We start from the raw sequence: 25,743 nt of genomic DNA, 5'->3' as shown, positions 1-25,743 counted from the left end.
TACTGGTTACATTAATGGCAGCAAGTAGAAAAAGTTTTCCATTTGCTAATATATGATCTTCTAGTAGCAGGCTTTCTTGCCCCCAGTAGTACTTGCTGTACTCTCAGTAAACAAGTGCCTAATGGGAATTAAGACCCTACCATCTAGGCAGGCAGTTGAACTTGATTGGAGTTTGTGTGCATCAAATACCCCTGATCTTGTGAGAATAGATCTCGTCTGAGGAATCTAGTGGGAATTGTTCCTAGCCATTTCCAAAAGAAAGGAGAAAGTACAGTTGTGTACACTTACCATAAATGTAGACGTTCGAGTGTATTCACTGTTGCAGTCATCACACGAGTTATCTGCCTGGAGGTACCCCTCAGTCAGCCCGAATACCAGAGACTTGGTATTTCTGCATCAGATGCTGTCACTCCAGATCTGAAGTCAAGTTGTAAGGGGTATAAAACAGGCAGCCGACATCATTACATCAGTTTTTCTTGCCCCAAATGTCAGGATCCCCCCAAATAGGGAGCTAAGTTATGGTGGGGGAAAACACCACCAGTAAAAAATAAATACCAATACCCCTGAAAGGGGTGAGTAGAAGGCATACAGAGGAAAGAGAAGAGAGAGAAACCAGGGGGCTGGAGGGAGGGAAATCAGGACTGCAACAGTGAATACACTTGAGCATCTACATTTATGGTACATGTACACAACTGCACTATGTTCTTCATGTTTCACTGTTGCAGTCATCACACTTGGGTAGATTCCCAGAGCTGAAGAAGGGTGGAGGCAGTCAAGAAGAGTTAGGGCTGGCTAGAATGCCTTGCAGGACTGCTGTTGCAAAACCTGCCCTGGATTTGGAAAAGATAGGCAAGTGGTTATGCTTGGTGAAGGTGTGTACAAAACTCCAGGTAGCAGCTTCCAGGATGTCCCTGGTAGTGACTCCCCTGAGAAATGCTGTAGAGGTAGATGTTGCCCTAGTGGAATGTGCTCTGACCCACTGAGGGGTTGGTTTCCCATGGTGCTTGTAGCAGAAATGGATGCAGTGTGCTATCCATTTGGAGATTGTTTTGAAATGGCCTTGCCTTCTGCCCCTGTTGCAAATCTGACTAGTAACTGGTCAGATTTCCTGAAGGGCTTAGTTTTATCAAAGTAGACTCTGAACTGTCTGTGCATGTCCAAGGAGTGCAGGATCCTTTCCCCTTTGTTTTGAGGATTAGGGAAGAAGGTTGGCAAATGGATGGATTGGTTGAGAGCCACACTGGACACCACTTTAGGTATAAAAGAAGGGTTAGTCCTGAGGGAAACCCTGTCAGCGTGGGAAATAATTAAGGGTTCCACAGCCATAAGTGTTTGTATCTCAGACACTCTTCTAGCTGAAGTGATAGCCAGAAGCAAGGCTGTTTTCCAAGAGAGAAATTTTAACTCTGCTGATGCTGCAGGTTTAAGGGGGGGGGGGTGAGCTTTTCCAGTACAAAGTTAAGGTCCCAAGCAGGGGTGGGTGCACTCCTTGGCAGCCTTAAGTTGTTTGCCCCTCTCAGGAATTGTTTGATAAGAGGGTGCGAGAAGAGAGGTGGCTCAGTATTGTAATGAGCCGAAATGGCTGAGGCATGTATCTTAATGGATGTGAAAGACAGGCCTTTGTGGAGCAGATCTACTAAGTAATCCAGGATCAAAGGCAGGAAGGGCAGAGTTGTGTCCTCACCTTTAGACTGAATCCAGGAGCAGTACCTTTTCCACTTATCTGCATAGGATTTCCTTGCACTGGGTCTTCTGGCTTCAAGAATCACATTCGGCACCTGCTTGCTTAGGGATGCTGGGGGAGAATTCAAGGAATAAGCCAGGCTGCAAGATTTAGGGTTTGCAGTTATGGATGCAAAATCTGTCCCTCCTGATGAGAGAGCAGGGTTGGATTCCGGTGTAGGTGCCATGGTGACACCAGTGTCAGGCTGCGCAGGAGTGGGTACCAGTCCTGGCGTGGCCAGTCCTGGGCAATCAGAATTGTCCTTGGTCTGTCCTGTCTTATTTTGAGTAATACTCTTGGGAGACGGGGCAGAGGTGGAAAGGCATAGACTGAGAGATTTACCCACTGAAAAAATAGGGCATCCACTTTCCAGGCCCTGCTGTGAAGGTTCCTGGTGCAGAATTTGCTGAGCTGGTGATTGCAGGGGGAGGCAAAGAGATCCACCTCTGGGGTCCCCCACTTCTGAATCAGAAGGTTGGAGGTGCTGGGCTCTAATTGCCACTCATGTGGGTCTAGGAGATTTCTGCTTAAGTTGTCTGCCAGTGAGTTTTGTTTGCCTGCAGAAATTGAGCTTGCAGATGGACTTGCATGTCCAAGGCCGTATCCCACAAGGCCATGGCTAACCTGCAGAGTGGGTAAGAGTGGGTTCCCCCTGCTTGTTGATGTACCACATAACTGTGGTGTGTTGTCTGTTTTGATTAGCAGTTGTCCTGGAAAGAATAGGGATCTGAAAGCTGTCGGGGCATGCTGTACAGCTAGTTTATCTTTTTTGGTTGATGTGAAGATGATTTGATTTGGGCTCCAGTGGCCTTGAATGCATTTGCCGTCCATGTGCGCTCCCCAGGCATAATCTGATGCATCTGTGGTTAGGGTCTGAGCGGCATGGGGTTGAGTAAAGGGCAGTCCCTTGGTGTGGTTGCATGCTGCTGCCCACCAAAGAAACTCTGTCCTTAGACAAGGTATGATAGGAATGACAGTTTCCAGGTCCTGAGAATGTTGGCACCAAAGACTTTTTAAGTACCATTGACGTTTCCTCATATGCAGTCTGGCATATGGAATTAGTAGTATGCATGAGGCCATGAACCCTAGGGCTTGCGGATAGCTGGGTAAGAGTGAAATAACCTGTCAGATAAGGCTTGTTTCTCTGGATTATGGAATGCCATCTGGGATGGTGTGTCCAAGCTTTCTCCCAGGAATACAATTTTTGACTGGACACTAGTTTTGATTTCTTTTCATTGATGGTGTACCCCAGGGATGTGAGAAGGTTCTTTACAAATGTCAGGTGCTGCAACAGCAATTCCTGACTGTCCTCCTGTATCAGGCAGTCATCCAAGTATGGGTAAATTTGAATATTTCTCTGCCTTCAGTAAGCAATGGCTGGAGCCAGACATTTTGTGGATACTCTGGGAGCAGTGGATAAGCCAAAGGGAAGTGCAGAGAACTGATAATGCATAGATCTGGCCCTGAAACATAGATATTTCCTGCATGACTCACTTATAGGGATGTGCAGATAGGCTTCTTTTAAGTCTAGGGCGACTAACCAGGCATCCTTGGCTAGCATAGGTAGAAGCTGTTGCAGGGTGAGCATTGTGAATTTTGGTACCACCAGGAAGGTGTTGAGGATAGAAAGATCCAGGATTGGGTGTCAAGATCCCTCTTTTCTGGGTACCAGGAAAAGTCTGGAATAGAATCCTTGACCTATCTGTTCCGCCAGAACCAGTTGAATAGCCCTGATAGAGAGCAGGGATAGGACTTGGTTTTGTGCTTCTGCCCACTGGTTTGGAGGAAGGTCTGGGAACCCTTTTAGGCTCAGTACAGAACCAGTGACTGCTGCCCTACAAGATGCTTCTAGGGCATCAAAGCCACACTGCAATGTATGTTTGCTGACTTGGCTTGCAGAATGCATAAGTTCCTGCAATTCTTTAGTTTCTGCACAGTCTGTAAAGGTAGCTACCTTTTGCTTAATAAGTTCCATAATATGTTGCTGATATTTCAGCATGTGAAACTGACAAGTCAAGGCCCTAATGGCGAGAGTTGCAGAGGTATATACTTTCTTACTTCATCTGTCCAAAGCTCTGGAATCCCTGAACAAAGGTGTGGGATTCTTAGCTGTAGTTGCCTTGATACCTTTAGGCCCCTGGGAAATGATCTCTGGGTCAGCAGTAGGATGTCTGAAAAGGAATTTATGAGTCAGGTACTTTGTAGTACCTGTCTGGTTTCCTAGGAGCAGCAGGGGGTAAAGTATCAGGCAGGAGTAAGACTGGATTCCATAAAGACGTCATCAACAACTTCCAGGAATGGGGGTATTGCTAAAGGTCTATGTTGTGGCAAATCTAGAAATTCTCTGAGTCTCTTTTTGGACTGAGGATAGTCTTGGCATTCCCAATGGAAATGCCCTCTTAAAATATGTAAGGTTTCACCAAAAGAAAAGTCCTCTAGAGGAGAGGCAGAGGGAATGGATTCCTCTGCATCTGAATCCTCATAAGCAGATAAGGGCATGTCTTCATAATCAGAAACTTCAGTCTCGTCAGACTCTTGGTCTGTTGAAGCTGCTGGAGACAGGTCTCATTTCCTCTTAGCAGGGGAAGGCTGACTTCCCCTAATCAGCATAACAAGGTCTTCTGCCATTCTAAGCATTTGATGATGTGGCAAGGAAGCTGGCGCATGTGCTTTGGTCATCAGTTTTCTAGGCATAGCGCGTGCTCTTGGTCTTAGAAACTCAATAGTTTTAGACAGAACTGAAGTTGTCAGTTTGTGTCAAACATTGGTAGTGCGAAGAACTTCCTTAGAAGCCAGTGCCTGCTCAGTGGCTCCAGACCCATCCAAGGTAGAGACATCCGCAGATTCCATAGTCGAAGAAGAGTCTCGCAGTATACCAGACTCTGAACGGGTCTCGGTAGAGGCCTACAAATCCATCGATGTGGGCATCAGGGGCTGCAGAAGTGCCTCACTGAGTATCAGTGAACTGGCGACTAGCTTAACGGAAGCGTCGTCGGCAGCTTTGGATCTGTGCGGTCTGTCTCTGTCTTTATCCTTACATTTTTTTCAGAATATCGGTAGTGGGATGGCTTACTGAAGCCATTTCAGGATATCGAGATCGAGAACAAAAGTATTTAGCAACAAGGGCCCGATGACCAATCGTTTGGGCGTTGAACAAGGCACAAAACCGACAGTGAGGTACGTCGTGGTCTGGGCCTAAACAGGTGACGCAGTAAGAATGAAAGTCTCGGTGGGGTATTTGCTTTCCACAGGCAAGACAATTGTTAACTTTTTCTGACATCGTTTAGAGCAAGAAAAAAGGATCCCCAACGGGGTACTTAGCTTTTGAAGACTTCAGGATGATTCAATTTGTGAACGAAAACTCAGGTAGTAGCCGACCGGCACTTGTGTGAACTGCTTCTGCATTGGGCTCCTTGGCAAGAAAGACTGATGTAATGGTATCTACTGCCTGTTTTTATACCCCTGACGTCAGTCCTGGAGTGACAGCATCCAACGCAGAAATACTAAGTCTCTGATATTTGGGTCAACTGAGGGCTACCTGCAGGCAGATAACCCCAAGTGTGATGACTGCAACAGTGAAACACGAAGAACATCCACTGTTGCCTGCACCAGAAGGGAGTCACCACAATGATCTTGGGGGAATTCCTTCTGAATTTTCAGTGGTACCCTGGATGTCAGTGAAAAGGGTAGAAAAGCATACAGAAACATTACTGTCCAAGGAATGAAAAGAAAAGGCATCAGTCTTCCAGGCCCTCTTGTACGGAGTCCAGCTGCAGAATCTTGCCAGTCAATTGTTCCAAGAGGAGGTAACTAGGTTTACTTGAAGTCCCCACAGACTGATTAAACCCTGGAGGACTGCCAATCTAGTTTCCATTAGTCCTGGCTCAGCTTGTCTGCCACAGTTTTACTTTGACGGAATGTAGGATACATGTACAGTAAGATTGTGCTGTGATGCTAACATGGTTTGTATGCAAATGGGGTATGACTCAGTTCTCCTCGGTTTGTTGATGTACCACATGACTGTGGTGCTGTCTGTACCAACTTGAAGAGATTTTGGGGACCAAAGAATTCCAAGACTTGACTGCCTTGATCAGGGCATGCACCTCTTATATTTATGTGCTAGACTCTGTCCTTGGTGTCTCACACCTTGCATTTGTATTCCTCCTAAAATTGCTCCCCAAGCAAAGTCCAAGGAGTCTGTAGTGACCAACTGCTTTGGAATAGTGAGGGAGAAGGGGAGACCTGGATTTGAGGATGTTTTGCTCTACCAAGTGATTTTCCTTCTGACACACCCCAACACTGGGTTTTGTAAACACAAAGGATGTTGGTGCTGGGAGCAGACTTCTGATACTAATGTATCTTTCTCTTGTAGTGTCTTTTGCAAAGGGTAACAAGAATCATCTTTGCCATGAGACCCAAAATCCTGAGGCATTCCCTTGCAGTGACTGAAGTACATGTGGAAAACCTTAAAGATGTTTTATTTTTTCTTTCTGCCCCTGTGGAAGAAAAGCTCTAGCTGAAAACAGAGGAACAGTCTGGTGAGAAGAATTAAAAAAAGACTGTTGTTTTGGAATCCCAGCTTATATAAGATATCGCTCACCCAAGTCTGAGATTCCTGACACTTTGAAAAAGACTCTGCAAAAATTAGTAGTCTGAATATGGAAAAGTGTGGATACCCTGTAGCCTGCAGTGAGCTATAACTGGAACTAGACATTGAACACTGTTCTTGCACTGGATAGCCCAAAGGATAAAGCAGAGAACTCAATGTGATCAAGATGCACAGAACCTTAACATCTGAAATCTGGATGAATAGAGATGGGATAAGCATCTTTTACACTGAGTAACTAGGAAACTTGAATGAGGAAGATGAGGTAACAGAATGTGAAGTGATAGCATTTTGAATTTAGGCAGTATCAAAAACTGGCTTAGGAAAGAAAGATCCAGAACTGATCTCCATGTATTTTCTTTGGCCCTAAAACATCCTTGAATAAAAATCTTTTCCCATCTGAGAAGAGGGAACAAATTCTATCACTCCCTGGGACAGCATGTGATGAACAGGTGGTAATATAGTCTGGTGGGTGAGACAGACCCCCCCCCCCCCCAAAGGAGGAATTTCTTCTTACTGCCATTTGTAACCTTATCTTCAGAACTCATTTGTCTGAAACTGTTGTCAAAATGAAATGTCCAGATTCAAACTTTCTGGAAGGGAAAGGGACTACCAGGGTGGGAGGACATGGTCCCCTTAAATAGTCATTCTAACAAGGAATGTCCTGTTTTTCTGTTTTGTGGAATGGGGTTGCTGAATTCCTTTTGGAGCCCCTTGCCATGTCTTGAATATCTATTTACCTGAATTTTGAGACTTTTTTGCCAAAACAAGATGAGAGTTTAGAGAACCCCTTAGAAAATTTGGAGACAGAGGTACAAAAAAAAATCAGATTTCCTTGTCAACTTACCTCTCTGTGGCAAAAAACAAAATCTCTATCCAAAGGAGAATTTACAGTCTCATTTTTAACATCTGGGAGGTTCAGAGAACGCAGCCAGGCAAACCTACAACAAAGTACCAGTGACCAAAGCCCTCAAAGTATTAACTGAATCACATACAGTCCGTATCCAAGGAGTAGCGATATGTACTACAGAAAAAATACATTTAAAGGAAATTTTCTTCACAAAACAAAAATTTCTCAATTTCACAAATGGAACAAAGCTTAACATACAAGCCTGACAATTCAAAATTATGAAAATCAAAGTTACAGAAGCATACAATATATGCTCCCTTTATATTCCTGTCTAAATTCAGAATCTTGAATCTCTTCAGAAAGTTATCCTTTCTTTTACCAAAAACTATTTTATAAGGAGGATCAGTACTTTCAGTAGCCTGAATAAAACCCTAATCCAGACCCAATAAATTTCTCCTGTTTAAGGAAATTTGAGGAGTAGACATGTTCTGTTTTCCCATTTCTGACAGGAAAAATGGGGCCAACAGTGGCAGTAGCAGCTTCCCTAGGGATGGGCAGAACATTGACAAAAATGAGCCTTCCCTGTTCCCTCACCCAGGACTGACAAGTGTGGCTCTCCATTAGCCAGAGAGGTGATCCCAACAGTTGCAGTGGTCATGACTAACCACTGATCCATAGTGCCTGTGTGTGCTACACCAGAGGGATTTGAGGTAAAACAGTGGTCCAAGATGCAACTCATGGCCACAGAGTCACCTACCTGTAGCAGACGCAAATTGCTGCTAGCCTGTTGTGGTGGCAAAGACTGCCTTTTTTTGTGTGTGGTTAGAAGGAGGGGTGACCATGGAACATTTTGTTCCATAGTCAAGCCAAAAATGACTTTCCCAGGAAAACCAATCAGTAAAAGTTTAAAAAGTCTTGTCACGTTTTCAAAGAAACACAGTAAAGTACTAACACTTTGCCAGCCCCCCAAAAGTAAAATCTCTGCAGTAAAAATATTAAATACTTTAAACTTTTAAATAAATTAAAAAAAAACACTCCTGTATAAAAGTACAGTAAGTCTCCTGATAGTCCATTAACACACAAACACCTAGCTTTAGTACAACACTGTTCTGTTCAAAAAAGTTTTTTTTTCTTTTAACTAGGAAGCCACCAAGGTGAACTTACATGCCCAGCAGAGGAACAGCACAAGCAGGCAATCCTCAAAAACCTCAGGGAAGCATAGTTTCCGGTGGCAGGAAAGCTCTGAAGGGCTTGGTGGTGATGGTGCATGGAAGGTGCCCTGAAGCACTGGGAGCTGGCTGATGTTACATCCTTGCAGCATGTAACCCATACAGCTTCTGCTACTGTAGTTGACAAATACTAAGAGAATCAGACGATACCTCGACCATTAAGAGTCTAAAGGAGGGCATTCAAAGTTAATCTCTCCATGTCCAGTAGAATGATCAGATATGATGAAGTCAAATTTATATTACAGGTGGACAGCTGAAAAACACCAAATTTAAAAACACAATTGGGATGAGACTGGAGGGTTGGGAAAATGCGTTCAAACTGCAGAGTCACACAGCACTTAACACAGCCGGATTGAATTCTTTCAAATCAGTGAATTGAAAAATAACTATTTTCAAGCTGACCCTAGGTAACTGTTAAAATTCCAAGAAAAAACTTGGAAGTAAAAAAAAAATAAAAATAAAAATAAAACAAGGGTGAAATACTGTAAGTTATCTAACCCTTAAATGAATAAATCCAATCTAAAGTCAAAAGTAGTCAAACAACAAGGGTTGGGAGGGTGGCCTAACGGTTAAGGTGTTTGCCTTACAAACACAAGGTGCAGGGTTTGAGTCTCACAAGGGATAATTTGCTAAGCTTAAAATGGCTCGCAAGGGCAGTTAGCTTAGTACTAATCTATGAACCTATGAACCTAAAAGTATTGCATCTCAAGGCCTTGGGGGGGGGGGGGAATCTGTGTCAAGGGGATAGGCATCAATTATATGGATGCAGAGGGGGTTGACCATGGCAAAAATCACAGCCATGCTAAAGGAAAAAGCATAGATTCCAAGGCTAGCTCAGATACATCTAGCACTGAGACCAGGCTTGGAATACAAACTGTATAAATTAAAGGCAAATAAGTCTCTGGCCACCATAAAAAGGCCAAGATAACATCCAACTCTAGCTGGGCCTTTGAAAAAGTCATCTTTTCCTAATCTAGAGGAGCAGCAAGGCTATGCATGAACCTAGGGGACATAACAGAAAAAGCTGAAGACAGCCAAATGTTTAACAATTTGGACAACTTGCACTCTGAGGAGAGGTTGTAGAGTCTCCTCATTGGAGCATAGTTCAGAGTGAGTGAATAGTCAGGTCTGGAGAGACCTGAAGGCTAAACAATTAAATACACCAGAAGGGCTCATGATGGCACAGGTTCATCCAGTTAAGACACTTCCAATCTGGGAACCTTGGCTGGAAAGGGAGCAACTGGTGAGGACGTCTTCCTTGGAGGGGTGCCCTTTCATAAGGCCCTTTACATCACGCTTGTTCCTGCAGCCTAGGAAAGCCCGCTGACATATATTTAGAGACTGGGCAAAATTGCTCAGACCTTAGGCAGACAAGAAGTCCAGGAGTCGTGGCTGGGGAATTTTATGGCTGCATTTTTGTAAAACCAGAGACTTATTCCTTATCCATGTTTGCCAAATAATACAGCTAACAGAATGCAATATATCAGACAGCTGAAGCTACCACTTTGCTAGGTTCGTAGGTGTGTACTAGGCAAATGGCCCTGGGGCCTTTATAAGCCTAGCCCATAGGATTACCCTGGCATTGTGCCACCCGACCTTAGATCCCAGTGCCTCTGTCAAGTAAAGCCACTGGAGTGATCCCTGGGGTGAATTTTCTATTTCCCATCCAGTTATCAAGATTTCTCTTAAAAAGGACCAGTGAGGTGCTCTGCTTGACATGTATGGGAAGTCTATTCCATAGCATGGGCAGTCTCTGGGTTATGAACCTGTCCCTCCAGCATGTTCTGTTGATTGTGGTGTTGAGGTTGAGGTCTCTGGAGCGTGTGGTGTGGAGGGATTGGGATTTCTTTAGATGTAGCATTTCTAATAGAGCTGGGTCAGACACAGCTTTGTAAGTCAAGCAGAGATCACCTCTAGGAAGGCAATATGAGACAGAGAATAGTTGGAGTTTTGTTAGTCTGTCCATATAGGACAAATGTTTAAGGCCTAGGATCCTCCTTGTGAGGTACTTTTGCTGCCTTTCCAATTGTTGCAGGTGTTTAGTGAGGTACATGCCAAATGGGGCATTGTACTCAATGATTGGTCTAATGAGGGAAGTGTAGAGGGAGACAATGACCTCTTTCTTCCTGGATGCAAAACTCTTAGTAATGAGATGTGCCACACTGGACCCTCTGACCACTGGCAACGTGGTGGTCAAAAGATAGGTTGCTGTCAACCCATGTTCTCAGATCTCTTATGTCTTCTGTCTTCAGTGGACTACCTTTGATGTGGTAATACATGGGAACTGGATTTTTCCCAAAGGTGATGATGACACATTTTTTGGCATTGAGCTTAAGGCCATGGTTCTGACACCAGTCATTAGTCTCAGTGAGGCCTTTCTGTAGGATGTCAACATCACTTGGGGGAGTTAATAGCTCCTAACTTGCAATCGTCTGCAAACTTTGTCAGCCAGAGTCATTTTGTATTGGCCTGGACTTCAGAGAAGTATATACCAAACAGGAGAGGACCCAAGACCGAACCCTGTGGGACTCCACTCGTGACTGGTCGGCAGTCTGACTTGGAGTCGGCTACTTTCACACTATGGGTTCTACCTGTGAGCCAGTTTGCAACCCACCAAGTGATATAGGGGTTAATGCCTAGCCTAGTGAGTTTTTCTATGATTCCTGAGTGGGGAATGGTATCAAAGGCCTTGGCCAGATCAAGGTAGGCCGTATGAACCACTTTGCCTTCATCCACAGCTCTGGTGACTGACTCAAAGAAGGTGATATTTATGTTAAAAACTAACCACACAAATACACAAAAAACACTGAATGTTGTAATGATAGCTTAATAATGGAAAGAATAGTTGTGTAAAATCTTACCATAACCATAGATATCCTCCTCTTCCATGTTGCAGTATTCTTAGTATAGGGTTCCCCGCCTCAGGCGACGCGAACATCAGCTCTTATACAAAAGCTTAAGCCTGGCTGCTGCAAGTGCGTGGGAAGTCACACTAGGGCCATAAACCTGGGACCTTAAATGTTCATATGCATGCACAGACCTCAGAACTTAAATGCCCAGTTAGACAGTCCAGTAGAGAGAGCCAAATGATTTCAACAAGAGGTGCAAAGTACCATTTGCTGGCTAGTCTGCCCGTAGTCTAGGAGGCACCCCAGGGTGCCCTTTAGACAGGTCAGTAGGAAAAAGGGGGATAGGTGGGGGGATGGAATACTGCAACATGGAAGAGAAGGACATCTATGGTTATGGTAAGATTTTACACAACTATTCTATGTCCTTCTATTCCTATGTTGTAGTATTCTAAGTGTGGGAGAGTGCTACAGTTTAGTTAGAAGGAAGGGTGGAGGTAGAGGTAGCCGATTCCAGAAAGCTCTGCAGGATTGCCCCAGCAAATCCTGCCCTGGCTCTGGAGACGTGGTCCAATTTGTAGTGTCTGGTGAAAGTGTGTATGGTGGACCAGGTGCTTGCTTCCAGAATGGAGGCTGTGTCCAGGCCTTTGAGGAAGGCTTTGGAGGATGAAACAACCCTGGTAGAATGAGCTCTTACTCCCTGGGGTAGGTTCTTCCCATGGTGGGAGTAGCAGAAGCAGATAGTGTTTCTGATCCAGCAGGAAATTGTTTGGAGACTGCCTTGCCCTGAGGTGGAAGGATGCAAAGAGTTGGTTAGATTTTCTGATGGACTTAGTTTTGTCTAAATAAAATCTTAGTTGCCTGTGCACATCCAGGGAATGGAGTATCCTCTCATTGTCATTAGTGGGAGATGGGATGAAGGGGGGCAAGTTAATGGATTGGTTTAAGGACAGTTCATTGACTACCTTTGGCATGAAGGAAGGGTTAGTGTGCAGGGTCAACCTTATCCTTGCGGAAGGTAGTGTAGGTTGAGCAGGCCATGAGAGCTTGTAACTCTGACACCCTTCTAGCAGATATAGGGGCCACCAGAAGTACAGTCTTTCATGTGCACATTTGGAGTGTTGCAGCAGTTGAATGGAGGCAGTGTGAGTTTTTCCAGGATGAAGTTTAGGTCCCAAGGAAGTGGGACATGTTTTCTTGATGGTCTGATGTGCAAGACTCCTTTCAGGAATAATTTAACATTTAGCCTGGCTAGTAGAGAGAGTTCTAGTGGTAAAAAGGCAGAGATTGCTGATGGGTGGACATTCACTGAGGAGTATGAAAGGCCAGCCTTGATAAGTTCACAGATACAAGTAAGGACTAGAGGGTTATCCGCTTGAAAGGGATCCATGTGCCTCTGGAGACACCACTTGGAGAATCTTTCTCATTTTGACATGTAGGATCTCCTTGTAGTAGGTTTCCTGGCCACCCTCAGGACTAAAAGCACATCCTCAGATTAGTGGTGTCTGAAAGGAATTAAAAATTTATCATCCAAAGTGTTAGACCTAACATCTGTAGGTGAGGGTGAATGAGAGATCCCTTCTGTTGTGTGAGTAGGTCCACCTTGTGTGGGAACTTGTGATTGCCCTTGGCTAGTGAGAATAGTAAGGGGAACCAGTGCTGCCTTGGCCAATAGGGAGTCACCAGCAAGATTTTGGGTTTGTCCTTCCTGATCTTCAGGAGAACTTTTTGAATGAGAGGGAAGGGTGGAAATACATTAAGAAACCACCCCTTCCATGGAATGCTGAAGGCATCTACCCTCCAGGCCAATGGAGAGTGATCCTAAGTGCAGAATTTCATAGGTAGGTACTAGGCTATCTGCCCGAGGGCATTTATAAGCCTAGCCAGAGTGTGTCGGCTTTCGCCGCCCCATTGATTAATTAACTGAGCCTCTGTCAAGCAGAGCCAATGAAGTGATCCCAGGGGAGTATTTTCTGTTACCCATCCACTCGTCAAGGCTTCTCTTGAAGAGTGTTAGTGAGGGGCTCTGCCTAATGTAGTTAGGAATTTTGTTCCAAAGCATGGGGAGTCTCTGTGACAGGAATCTATCCCTCCAGCATGTTCTATTTATTGTTGTGGTGAGGTTTAGCTCACTAGAGCGGGTGGCTTGCAGTGACTTGGATTTCTTTAGGTGGAACATGTCCATCAATTCTGAGTTGGACATGGCTTTGTAAGTCAGGCAGAGATCACCTCTGAGTAAGCGATTTGCCACTGAGTACAGCCGGAGTTTTTTCAGTCAGGCTGTATAAGACATATGTTTGAGGCCAGTGATCCTCTTGGTGAGGTGCTTTTGTGGTCTTTCCAGCTGTTGGAAGTGTCTTGTGAGGTACATCCCAAATGGGGCATTGTACTCTAATGATGGGTCTGATGAGTGATGAGTAGAGGGGCACTATAAACTCTTTATTTCTAGATGTGAACCCCTTAGTAATTAGATGGGCCGCATAGAAGGATTTCCTAACTACTTTGGCAATATGATTGTCAAAGGAGAGATTACTATCTACCTAGGTCCCCAGATCTCTTATTACTTTTTCTGTATTAAGGGGGCTGCCGCGTATGTGGTAATTCGTGGGAGTTTTGTTTTTCCCAAACAGGATGACTATGCATTTTTTGGCATTTAGCTTGAGGCAATGACTTTGACACCAGGTGTCCATCTCAGTAAGGCTTTTTTGAAGGATGTCCGTGTCAGCCGGAGAGTTAATTATGGCTCCCAGTTTGCAGTCATCGGCGAACTTGGTTAGCCACAGTCCTGTGTTTGCCTGTACTTCTGAGAAATATATGCCGAACAGTAGGGGTCTCAGAACCGAGCCTTGCGGGACACCACTTGTGACTGGTTTAGAGTCGGACCTGGAGCCCGCTATTCTTACTGTGTGAGTTCTGTCTGTAAGCCAGTTGGCAACCCATCTTGTGACATAGGGGTTTATGTTCAGGCTGGTGAGTTTTTCTATAATACCAGAGTGAAGAATGGTGTCGAACACCTTGGCGAGATCAAGGTAGGCTGTATGAACCACCTTTCCCTCGTCTATGGCCTTGGTGACTGTCTCGAAGAAGTCAACCAGGTTTAGTAGGCATGATCTGCCCTTAACAAAGCCGAACTGGGTCGGGTCAAGTGTTTGGAGGTTCCCAATGTCTTTGTTAATGAGTTCCATGATGATGCACTCCATAGCCTTGCAGACCAGGCTAGTCAGGCTTATGGGGTGATAGTTATCAGGGTCAGTTGTGGCCCCTCCTTTGTAGAGCAGAATAACCGTTGCTGTGCGCCATTCTATGCACACGTAGCCTGTGGAGAGGCTGAGGTTGAACAGCGTGTTTAGGTGGGGGGTTAGTTCGTTCTATAGTTCTTGCAAGACGCAGCCTGGGACACCATCTGGCCCCATTGATGCTTTGTTTTTGGCTTTTGAAAGGGCTGTTTTCATTTGTGTTTCTGTGATTTCCGGGACATTACACTTTTTCGGTATTGTTGTGGGCCCTTTTGAAGGTGAGAGAGAGGTGAAGTTTGCACTGAATCTATCTGCCAGGATGTTGGCAATATCAGTAGGTTCAGTATATTTTGTGCTATTTTGCACTAGCTCAGAGCAAATCTGTGAGTTGCCACTTAGATTCTTGACATAGCTAAAGAAGGCTTTGTGGTTATCTTTCGAGTCCTTGGCTATTTTTCTTTTGAAGTTAACCTTGGATGATTTTATGAGGGACCTTAGTTTCTTACTGATACTGATCAGGGATGTCTTTCCTTCTTGGGATTTGCTTTTTTTTTCTGAACTAGTTTCCTCCTTCTGTTGTATAACCTGTTTATGGCAGGGGTCCACCAGACTGGTTTCCTTCTCTTAGAGGAGTGAGTCTTGGTTTTGCTAGGGATGGCACGATCCATGCATCCTTGTAGGTGTTAATAGAGTGCAATTGTAAAGGATTCTGCATCTTGAGCAGTGTTATCCCTTAGCGTGAGGGCTCTGAAACTTACCACCTCTACCTTAAGTAAGGTGAAGTTTGCTTTAGAAAAGTTTTTCACTGTGTCTTCCTTGCTTGGGGGTGGTGGTGGGGTGTGGACATCCAGGGTGATTAGTTTATGGTCTGAGCTAACCAATGACGGGTTGACCTCCGGTACGGAACACCTGTCGCCCATGTTGGTGATGACCAGGTCCAATATGTTGTGGCCTCTGGTAGGGGTGTTTACCAGCTGATCCAGGGCATTTGAGTTGATAAATTCCAGGAAGCGCTGAGCCTGGGAGTTTGTACTCAAGTAGTTTTCCCAGTTAATAGTAGGGTAATTGAAATTGCCCAATATCAGGGTGTTCGGTAGAACCTTCATATTTTCCAGTGTCTCTAGAAAGGCAGAGTGGTGGTCCTGGGTCATGGAAGGTGATCTGTAGCAGGCCACTATTTGCATTGCAGATTTGCCTGATGTTAGTTGCACATGGATGATCTCAGAGGTATCATGCTACGCTACTAACCTGGAGGTGTGGGTATCCTTGATGAATATGGATACACCCCCTTCCTTTTGTGTTTTGGTCCGTGTTCTGTGGCCGAAATGTGTGGTATGAATTTTAGCCCAGTAGTGCTGGAGTGCTCTCTGGAGCCTTGAACCAGGTTTCAGTTACTGCACATATGTCGACATTCTCCATACTTAGGAGTGCTTCGAGCGCATGCATTTTGATATTTAAACTCCTGGCACTGAGTAGCATAACCATAATTTTTTTACTTGTGCTGTTTACGGTGGTGGGTTTGAATTTTGAGCCTTGCCTAAAAAAGGCACTATGGGGGAAGCAAGAGCCTTGGCCAGTATTTGAAAGCCAAGGGGTGACAGGTGCAAGCCGTCTCTTGCTAAGCAACGCGGTTCATTGAGCATGTCATCCCAGGCTGACAGACACTGGATCCCCTTTGAATGACACCAGAAGCTTAGTCAGTTTTGAAATTGATCATTTTTTCTTTATACTGAGGTATCATTCTCAGTGAGGGCAGGATGCTACTCTGGGTCAGGGTCATACCCGCCTGGGCTACATGATCAGACATCTCTTCCATGTCTCTCTTCATGTAGTCCAGGGAGGTATGTCTCAGGTCATTCACACCAACATGAAATGACAGAGTCATACTTGTACTTGTTCTGGAGTGACCTGAGTGTTTGTGTTATGTGGCGGATTCCTTCTGGCTCCCAATAAGCAGCTAACAGTAACCTCCGCCTTGTCCAGCCTAGTGAGTGGGGCGTCAGTGTGCCTGACTATTGAGTTACCTATTACTAGTGTGTTAGGTATGTTATTTCACCTTAAGGGTTGTGATTGTGCGGCACATTGATTTTGTGTTTTGTGTGTTTGGTTTGTGACGGGAGGTGCAGGTTTTGTGGGTGTCTGCTTTGGAGCTCTCTGATGCTTTTGCAGGTTTTTATTTAGAGCCTTGAGTATGATTTTGTGTATTTATGTGTATTTTTTGCTGGTGCTGGTTTAGTAGGTCTATGTGAGGCTGGAGGTGTGGTGCAAGTGTTAACCTTCTCCTCATGACTGTCTGTTCCAGTCTTGGGTGGAGAGACCTTAGCCTCCAGTTCGGCTGTATAATTGCATCTCTCGCATATGTTAGTGTTTTGTGGTAGGAGGAGAGGGCTGTCTGTGTACATGAGGCAGTTGTAACATTGCCTCAGGATACCCAGCTGGACTTGAGAGTACACCTGAAGTTGCCCTTTGGTCATGCCTGAATAGTAGGGTGAGCTGCTTAGTCGGTTGCTTGGCGAGGGGTGGATAAAGAGCCTTGCCCTGCTGGGCAGTCAAGTGTCTGGGTATATTAATGCTTGCTATTAGGTCTGAACAAGTGCTGGACTGTAGGATGCTTTTTGGGTGCTTAGGTTGAGAGTTAGACTAGTTTCAAGTGAAAAACTGAAGAGGAGACTTAGTGGAGCCGGGAATAATTTACCCCTAGCTAAATGGTGCACTAAACTGTGCAAATGCGGTTTTTAAACTACTAACTTCTGGGCTGGAACCACTCCTCCAAGGAGAGATGAGTGCACAAAGTTCCCCTCTCTCACAGGTGAACAGAGAAACTTCCCTCTATCCAAGTAAGGTATGGGCAACTCAGAAACTTGTAACACAGCCCTGAATTCAGCACTAGTCTGAAAACTGGACTATACTAGCTTAGAAAGGCAGGAAACAAGACTTTTTTTTTTTTTGAAAAGATAAGGCAAAAACAGTAAAAAGTACACTTAAAACAGCTTTAAATGACTGCAAGCTATCAGAAAAGGCTATTGCAGTTTAGTGTGTAGCCTACAACAGTTAAACAATTTATTTAAACAAAAAAAACAACTTTTTAAAAGTGCAGGCAGTCAAATAAGTACAATATGTGAAAAAACAAGCTTTTAAATCACAATAAGTGCTGTAAAAATCAGCGTTTAAGCAGAAAACAGTTAAGTACAGCAAGAAAATGCAGAAAACTGGTACTCAATCACTCCAAAATCTCTCTTTTAAGCTAGAAGGCTTGTATCAGTTTAAGGCTTTCTAGTGCTTTCCAGTAGGTTAGTTACAGGAAAGATGTGAAACAAGCGCAGACGTGGTCTTTTAAACCAGAAAGTTGAAAGAGATGGACAACTTCCCGAATGATCAATAAACTACAATTCCTGGGCCAAGAACCACTCCTCCTGTGGTAGACAGGCTACCTAGTACTTACAAGCCCACTGATAAGCTAGAAGGCTGCACTCCAACACAAAGGCTTGGGAGGATCAGAAGCTTACAAACAGTCCTGGATACAGCAAATCTGTACCTGGACTAGACTAGTTACGGGAAAGGTGGGAAACAGCGCAAGTGCGGCTTTTAAACCAGGAAGTTGAAAGAGATGGGAAAAAACTGCCCAAACGGCCAATAAACTACAATTTCTGGGCCAGAACCACTCCTCTTGTGGTAGATAGGCTACCTAATGCTTACCACTCCCACTGATAAGCTAGAAGGCTTCCCTCCAACACAGAAAGGCTTGGGGGGCTCAGAAGCTTACCAACAGTCCTGGATACAGCAACTTTGTATCTGGACTAGGCTAGTAACAGGAAAGGTGGGAAACAGCGCAAGTGCGGCTTTTAAACCAGGAAGTTGAAAGAGATGGGAAAAAACTGCCCAAATGGCCAGTAGCTACAATTTGTGGGCCAGGAACCACTCCTCTTGTGGTAGATAGGCTACCTAATGCTTACCACTCCCACTGATAAGCTAGAAGGCTTCCCTCCAACACAGAAAGGCTTGGGGGGCTCAGAAGCTTACAGAGAGTCCTGGATACAGCAAATCTGTACCTGGAATAGACTAGTTACAGGAAAGGTGGGGAGCAAACGCAGGCTTTTAAGCCAGCAAGTTGAAAGAGATGGAAAACTGCCTAAACGGCCAATAAACTAAAATTTATGGGCCAAAACCCACTCTTCCAGTGGTAAATAGGCTACCTGATGCTTACCACTCCCACTGATAAGCTAGAACGCTTTCCTCCAACACAGAAAGGCTTGGGGGGGCTCAGAAGCGTACAGAGTCCTGGATACAGCAAATTTGTACCTGGACTAGACTAGTAACAGGAAAGGCAGGAAACAAGCACAAACACAGGCTTTTGAATCAGAAGGTTGAAAGAGATGGAAGAGTTTCCCAAACGGCCAATAAACTATAATTTCTGGTCCAGAAACCTCTCCTCCTGCGGTAGATAGGCTACCTAGTGCTTACCACTCCCACTGATAAGCTAGAAGGCTTCCCACCAACACAGAAAGGCTTGGGGGGCTCAGGAGCTTACAAACAGTCCTGGATACAGCAAGTCTGTATCTGGACTAGACAAGTTACAGGAATACAAGCTAGGAATTTTTTTTTATACAGAAAAGCAGCTAAAACAGCAGTAAATACAATTCAAATGTAGTGCAGGCTAGCACACATGTATCAATATTACGGCAAATACAGTTTAATTAAATGGAATTAAATTAACAAATGACTAAAAAACAAGTGCAGAAGACATTAAATTAGAAGGCTACTAACAAGCAGTAATAAGTGCAGAGTAAGAACAACTGAACAGATAGCACGCAGAACAGCAACTAAGAGAGTTACAGTTAGAGCAGCGGAATATATATATATATTTTATTTTATTTATTTTATTTTTTTTTTTTGAGGGAGGGAACACAGCAGGATTAAGAGACTACAGGGTTATCCTTCTCAGATTCTCTCTCTGTACACAGTAGGAGTGCCTGAAATCAGAATATGATCTCATTGCACTCAGTTGAGTGAGCAAATGAGAGTATCCAAATACAAACTTACAAGAAGGGCAGGCAGTTTCAAAGCCACCAACACCAAAACGAGAACAGGGAGGGTGGGTGGGAGAAACATAGTGGAAACAACAAGAGACACAAACAATACAGCACCACTATAAATAATAGGCAAGTGTATAAATACAGCACAGTGCAAATTAAGTTGCAAAAAGTGTACTTATCAGTTTGAAATAGATTCCAACTTTACGCAGCAAATCTATCAGCTTTCCAGCATTTCACAGAAATGCAGTCTGTATTGGAATTGCCTGTTCTGTGGGGAGGCAAACAAATCTAACCGAGGTGTGGCCCACCAGTGGACAGTGTCTAGAAAAATGTCTCTATTCAGCATCCACACATGCTGTAGAGAGGATGTTCTGCTGAGAACATCTGCTTGTTGATTGTCCTGGGAAGGAATGTATGCTGCCTGCAGGGATAAGTTGTTTCTGGAGGCAAGGTTCCAAATTTGGATTGTTATCCGGCAAAGGAGGTAGGACCTGGTCCCTCCCTGTTTGTTGAGGTACCGCATGACTGTGGTATTGTCTGTGAAGATTTGGAGGGGGCCTGGTTGCAGGATTGGGAGAAAGGCTTTCAGGGCCAGAAGGACTGATGTCATTTCCCTCAGATTTATATGTTTCTTTTGAAGGGTAGGATGCCAGGTTTTCTGTATCATGAAGCCCTTCATGGTAGCCCCCACCCTAGGTCTGATACATCTGTATGCATGTGCTGGGTTGAAGTGGAAGGCCTGGGTTCATTAGTATTTGTTGAATCCACCACCTTAGTTCTGCTTTGAGGTGGGGCAGGAGTGCAATCTGAAACTCTAGAGGGTATTGGGACCACACATTCTTCAAGTACCACTGGAGTTTCTGCATATGCATTCTGGCCAAAGGAAGCATTGGGATGGTGGCTGCCATCAGCCCCAGCAGCCACAAAAATTGTCTTGCAGATATCTGTTGAACCTGCATTACGTTTTCAAAGTGGGTAGAGAGGGAGAGAAGTTTGTCCTGAGGGATTACTGCCTGTATCAGGTCTTCTCTGACCCTGCATCCCAGAAAGATTTTGTCCTGCTGAGGGGTTAAGGATGATTTTGGGATGTTGAGGGTGAACCCCAGGTTCCAAAGCAGGTAAGTGGTGAACTGCAGATAGAGTGTGGCCATTAAGGCCTGGGTTGGCAATAGTGGAAAAAGGGTTTGTAGGGATAATATTCTGAAAGATAGAACTGTTAGGAATAGGTTTAGAAAGGGCAGATCCAGTATTGGCCTCAAAGGGCCATCTTTTTTGGGGACCAAGAATAATCTTGAGTAAAAGCCTTTTCCTTCCTGTCCTGGACGGACAGGTTCTATAGTTCCTAGCTTCAGAAGGTCCTGTAGGACCTGAGGAGTAAGGTGTAGTTGATTTGGGGGGGGGGTGGAATGCCCCTTGTAAAGGGCTTTTCCTTCTGACAGGAAATATCCCTCTTGTACTATTGCCAGCACCCATCAATCTGAGGTGATTGATCTCCAAAAGGGGAGGCAGTGGGAGAGGCGGGGTGACAAGGGTGGTGGGGCAAGGCAGTCACGCATTGTTGGAGCCATTTCTGTCATGAAAGGGCCATCTTTGCATAGGCTGTTGGTCTGCCTCCTGGTTCCTCTCCTATGCCTGGAAGAGGATGTGGTAGCAGAGGAGGGTGTCCTCCTGAGAAAGGTAGGGTTATTTCTGTAATATTTCGGAATGGGAGACACCAGCAGGTGCTTGATGTCTTGAAGCTCTTTACTTTTTTCCTGAAGGTTTTTAAAGAGGTCGGCGGACTATTAACCAAATAGGAGGTTGTGGTCTAGAGGGGCTTCTAGGATTTTTTTACTTGAAATCCTCTGGCAAGGGTTGAAGACATAGCCAAGATTATCGGCAGAGTACTGATGCAGAAGCTGCGGACCTTGAAGTGGCCTCTGCTGCATCCTTACTGTATCTAATAGAATGTCTGGCCACTTGAGAAGCCAGGGACAGTTTTGATGCCACCTCTATCTTGCTAGGGCAGTCAGGTGTGGATAACAGGAGAGTAGAAGCTTGGGATACAAGGTCCAAAGCATATTTTATCATACGGGTTTGGTAGTTGATAGCTCTGAAGACTAGGGTGGAAGAGGAATAATCCTCCTTGCCTATCCTGTCCATGTTTTTACTATCTTTGTCAGTAGGTAAGAAAGACGACGAAGGAATAGGTCTCAACTCCTCATCAGGGGATACAGCAATCACTGCTGGGTCTGCCAAGGGTGGTTTTACCAGGAATTATTGTTCATTTGGTACTTTATAGAAACTGTCTTAGGGGCAGGAGGTCATGACTCTGGATTTTTAGATGCTGAAGAGAATGCATCAAAGTAGGGAGGAATAACTGGTGGAATGGCTGAAGGGGTGGGAGATTCTACTTGAAGTAACTCAAAGTATCTCTGAGTTTGTCATTTGGGAAGTGTCCCATTAAAGTATTGTCATCTTTGTGATGGTCTCCCCAAAGATGATATCCTCTGGTGGAGAGTCCCCTTCTATGGATTCATCAGGGAAATAATATTGTGGAGAGGCAATTTGGGATGAAGAAATTGATTCATCTGAATATTAGTAAGCCTCCTGTTCTTCCCCTTCATGAGCAGTGGGAAGGAGGAGAGAGGCAGCTGAGGCAGGCCTGGGACTGAGAACAGGGATGGAGGAGGGAGAAGAGGCCATGGGCCTAAGGGCCATGAAGGCCTGCATCAAGGAGTTGAAGGATTGCCAGTCTGGAACTTCCTCTGTGGGTGGAGTAGGTGTTTAGTTTTCTGCTTTCTTTTCAAAGGAGTAGTCTTAGGAGAAGGCCTGAATAGGAGTAGGAACTTCAGGTAATGGCCTCCCGGTCAGTTGTCCTGCATTATCTGGTTCCCCCTCGACATCGGTAGGGACTGACATCTGAGTTATCTCCATGGATGTGCTTGCCGTTACTTCTGAAGTGGCTTCCTCAAGGGGAGTTGCCAAAGTAGACGGCTTTAATGGACATCCCTCAACTCCTAAATTGGAAGTTGGCTGGACAACCAATGGTGGAGAGGCAGAAGTGCTAGGCCTTGGAACCTTGGCTTTCTCCTGTGGTGGTTCCGCTGGGGCAATTGACTTGGGATCCAACATGTAAATTCCACCTCACTAGGGGCGAAAATCACTAATAAAACCGAAAATAAAAAACAGCACAGTGGCAGGAGAGAGAACCAGCTTTATTCGTGACTAAGCGCTTTCACCTTCAAATCCTATGCATCATCAGAGTCAATAAACATACACATCACTTCCATTTTATAATAAAATACACATCATCAGAGTCCCTCAACATACACATCACTTCCTATTTATATTAAAGTACACATGACATCAGACATATAAAAACTCGATCATTGCAATTCTGATTTAAAATCCTATACAATACAATTATATTGAATATAAAACCTGTATTAAACATGTTAAAAATACTAGAGTAGTTTATAGACCACCCTTTTAACATACTTAAAAAATGCACACTGGCTAAATTAAATATTAAAAGACTTCCATTTGAGAAGGGGTACAATAGAAATATTGTCATTAATACTTGGCATTTAGTGTCAATTGCCATTTTGTTTCTCTTAGTTCTAAAATCACTTTAGTTTTGACACCTCTTCCCCTTTTCCTCACTATGTCAATAATGAAAAAAAGACGCCTCTTAAAATTCTGACATATGACAGCATGTCTGTAAAGGGAACCACTTGTCTTCTTATGCACCTTACATGCTTGGCAATTCTATCTTTCAATCTCCGTATGGTTTTACCAACATAGAATGCTGAGCATGTGGAACATGTTGCTAAGTATACAACACTAGTAGTATTACATGTTCCCCTACCAGGACATAAAGTGCGGGCATATCCATCCATAAAGTACAGTTTTGTACCTACCATAAATGTAGATGTTCGAGTGCTAATACAGCTGCAGTCATAACAGATGGGTGGGTTTTCCTGCCGTCAGGCGGGTCCTCGGTCGACCGAATTCCAAAGTCTAGGTCCGGCGTCGGTTGTCGTCGCTTCTTCCCTGACGTCAGTGCGGCAGGGGTATAAAAGAACCAGCCAACGCCATTTTCTTCAGTTTTTCTTGCCCCAGATGTCAGGTGCCCCCAGAAGGAAGGCAAAACATAAACTTACGTAATAATGCAATGTAATATAATAAAAAAAACAGTAGTTTGCAAGCAAATACACCATAAAAGAATACCCCAATTAGGTTGTATGAGGAGGTGTTTGTCATAAGGCCTGTCCCAAGAGGGGATGGAGGGAGGGAAACCTGGACTGCAGCTGTATTAGCACTCGAACATCTACATTTGTGGTAGGTACAAAACTGTACTATGTTCATCGTGCATACAGCTGCAGTCATAACAGATGGGTAGAATCTCAAAGCTAAAAAGGGGTGGCAGGCACTAAGTGGAACTAGGAGGAGTAAGGATGCCCTGCAAGACTGCTGCGGCAAAGCCCGCTCTAGATTTAGAGTATAGTGGAAGGTGACAGTGCTTGGAGAAAGTGTGCACAGAACTCCAAGTGGCTGCTTCCAAAATATCCTTGGTAGGAACCCCCCTGAGGAAAGCTGCAGAGGTAGCTGTGGCCCTTGTGGAGTGAGATCTGATGCTTGTAGGTACAGTTTTTCCGTGAAATGAGTAACAAAAGCGTATGCAGTGGGCTATCCATTTTGAGATTGTCTCTTTGGAAATAGCCTTTCCTTGAGCACCTGTAGCATAGGACACAAAGAGTTGCTCTGATTTTCTGAATGGCTTTGTTCTGTCCAAATAATAACAAAGTTGTCTGTGAATGTCCAAGGAATGTAGTAGTCTTTCCCCTTTGTTTTGTGGGTTAGGATAAAAGGTAGGTAAGTGGATAGTCTGATTCAAGGCTACAATGGATACTACCTTTGGCATAAAGGAAGGGTTGGTTCGTAAGGAAACTCTGTCCTGATGGAAAATGATGAAAGGTTGCACAGCCATGAGGTCTTGTAGTTCCGAAACCCAGCGTGCTGAGGTGATAGCCAGAAGGACGGCTGTTTTCCATGACAAATATTGCAGTTCTGTTGAAGCAGCTGGCTCAAATGGAGGTAGGGTCAGTTTTTCTAAAATGAAGTTGAGGTCCCAAGCAGGTACTGGTGGCTTCCTTGGGGGTTTTGTATTCTTAGCCCCTCTGAGGAACTGTCTTAAGCGAGGATGAGAGAATAAAGGAGGATCAGTGTTCAATTGTGCAGAAATGGCTGAAGCATGGATCTTGATGGAGGAGAAGGAAAGTCCACTGTTTAACATCTCAGCTAGGTACTGTAATATTTGAGGTAAATTTAGTACCCAAGGATTCTGGCCCTTTTTCTGATTCCAGGCACAAAACCGTTTCCATTTGGTGGAGTAGGCTTTTCTAGTAGAAGGTCTTCTGGCCTCCAAGATGACATCCTGCACCTCCTTGGAGAGGAGGGTCTGTTGGGAAATCAAGGAATCCTCCATGCGGCTAGATTGAGGGTTTTCAGCTGACTGTGAAGAGTTTTGAAGTTGTGCTGGGTCAACAGAAGAGGCACTAGAGGCAGGATCCATGGTGGGGAATGCGTCAGGCTCCTCAGGAGTGGATACCAGTGTTTTCTTGGCCAGTCTGGAGCAATGAGAATCATCTTTAGCCTCTCTGCTCTGGCTTTTAATAGAACTTTGGGCAGCAGAGGAAGAGGTGGAAAGGCATAAACTGTCAATGTTGTCCAATTGAAAGAAAGTGCGTCCACACTTTCCAGGCCTGTGGATGATAGGTCCTTGAGCAAAATTTTTTCAGTTGGTAATTTCTGTGGGTAGCAAAGAGATCTATGTCTGGCTGTCCCCATGCCTAAATTATCTTTGCGAAAACTTGAGGATGCAACTTCCATTCGTGTGGATCTGTCATATTTCTGCTTAGGTTGTCCGCCAGCGTGTTTTCCTTCCCTGGCAGGAATTGTGCTTGAAGTTGGATTTGCAATTCCAGAGCCGTGTTCCAAAGAGACATGGCTAGTCTGCACAGGGGGTATGAATGAGTTCCTCCCTGTTTGTTTATGTACCACATCACTGTGGTGTTGTCTGTCCTTATCAATAGCTGGCCTGGATGCAGTAAGTCTTTGAAGGCCATAATAGCATTTTGTACTGCTAGCATTTCCTTTTGATTGATGTGTAGGTGCTTTTCTTTTTGGGACCATTTGCCCTGAATGCACTGATCTGTCATGTGCGCCCCCCCCCCCC

Source organism: Protopterus annectens, chromosome 7.part0 (genome assembly GCF_019279795.1).
Source record: "Protopterus annectens isolate FY-2018-M chromosome 7.part0, PAN1.0, whole genome shotgun sequence".
Taxonomy (NCBI): domain Eukaryota; kingdom Metazoa; phylum Chordata; order Ceratodontiformes; family Protopteridae; genus Protopterus; species Protopterus annectens.
This window is presented reverse-complemented; position numbering follows the sequence as displayed.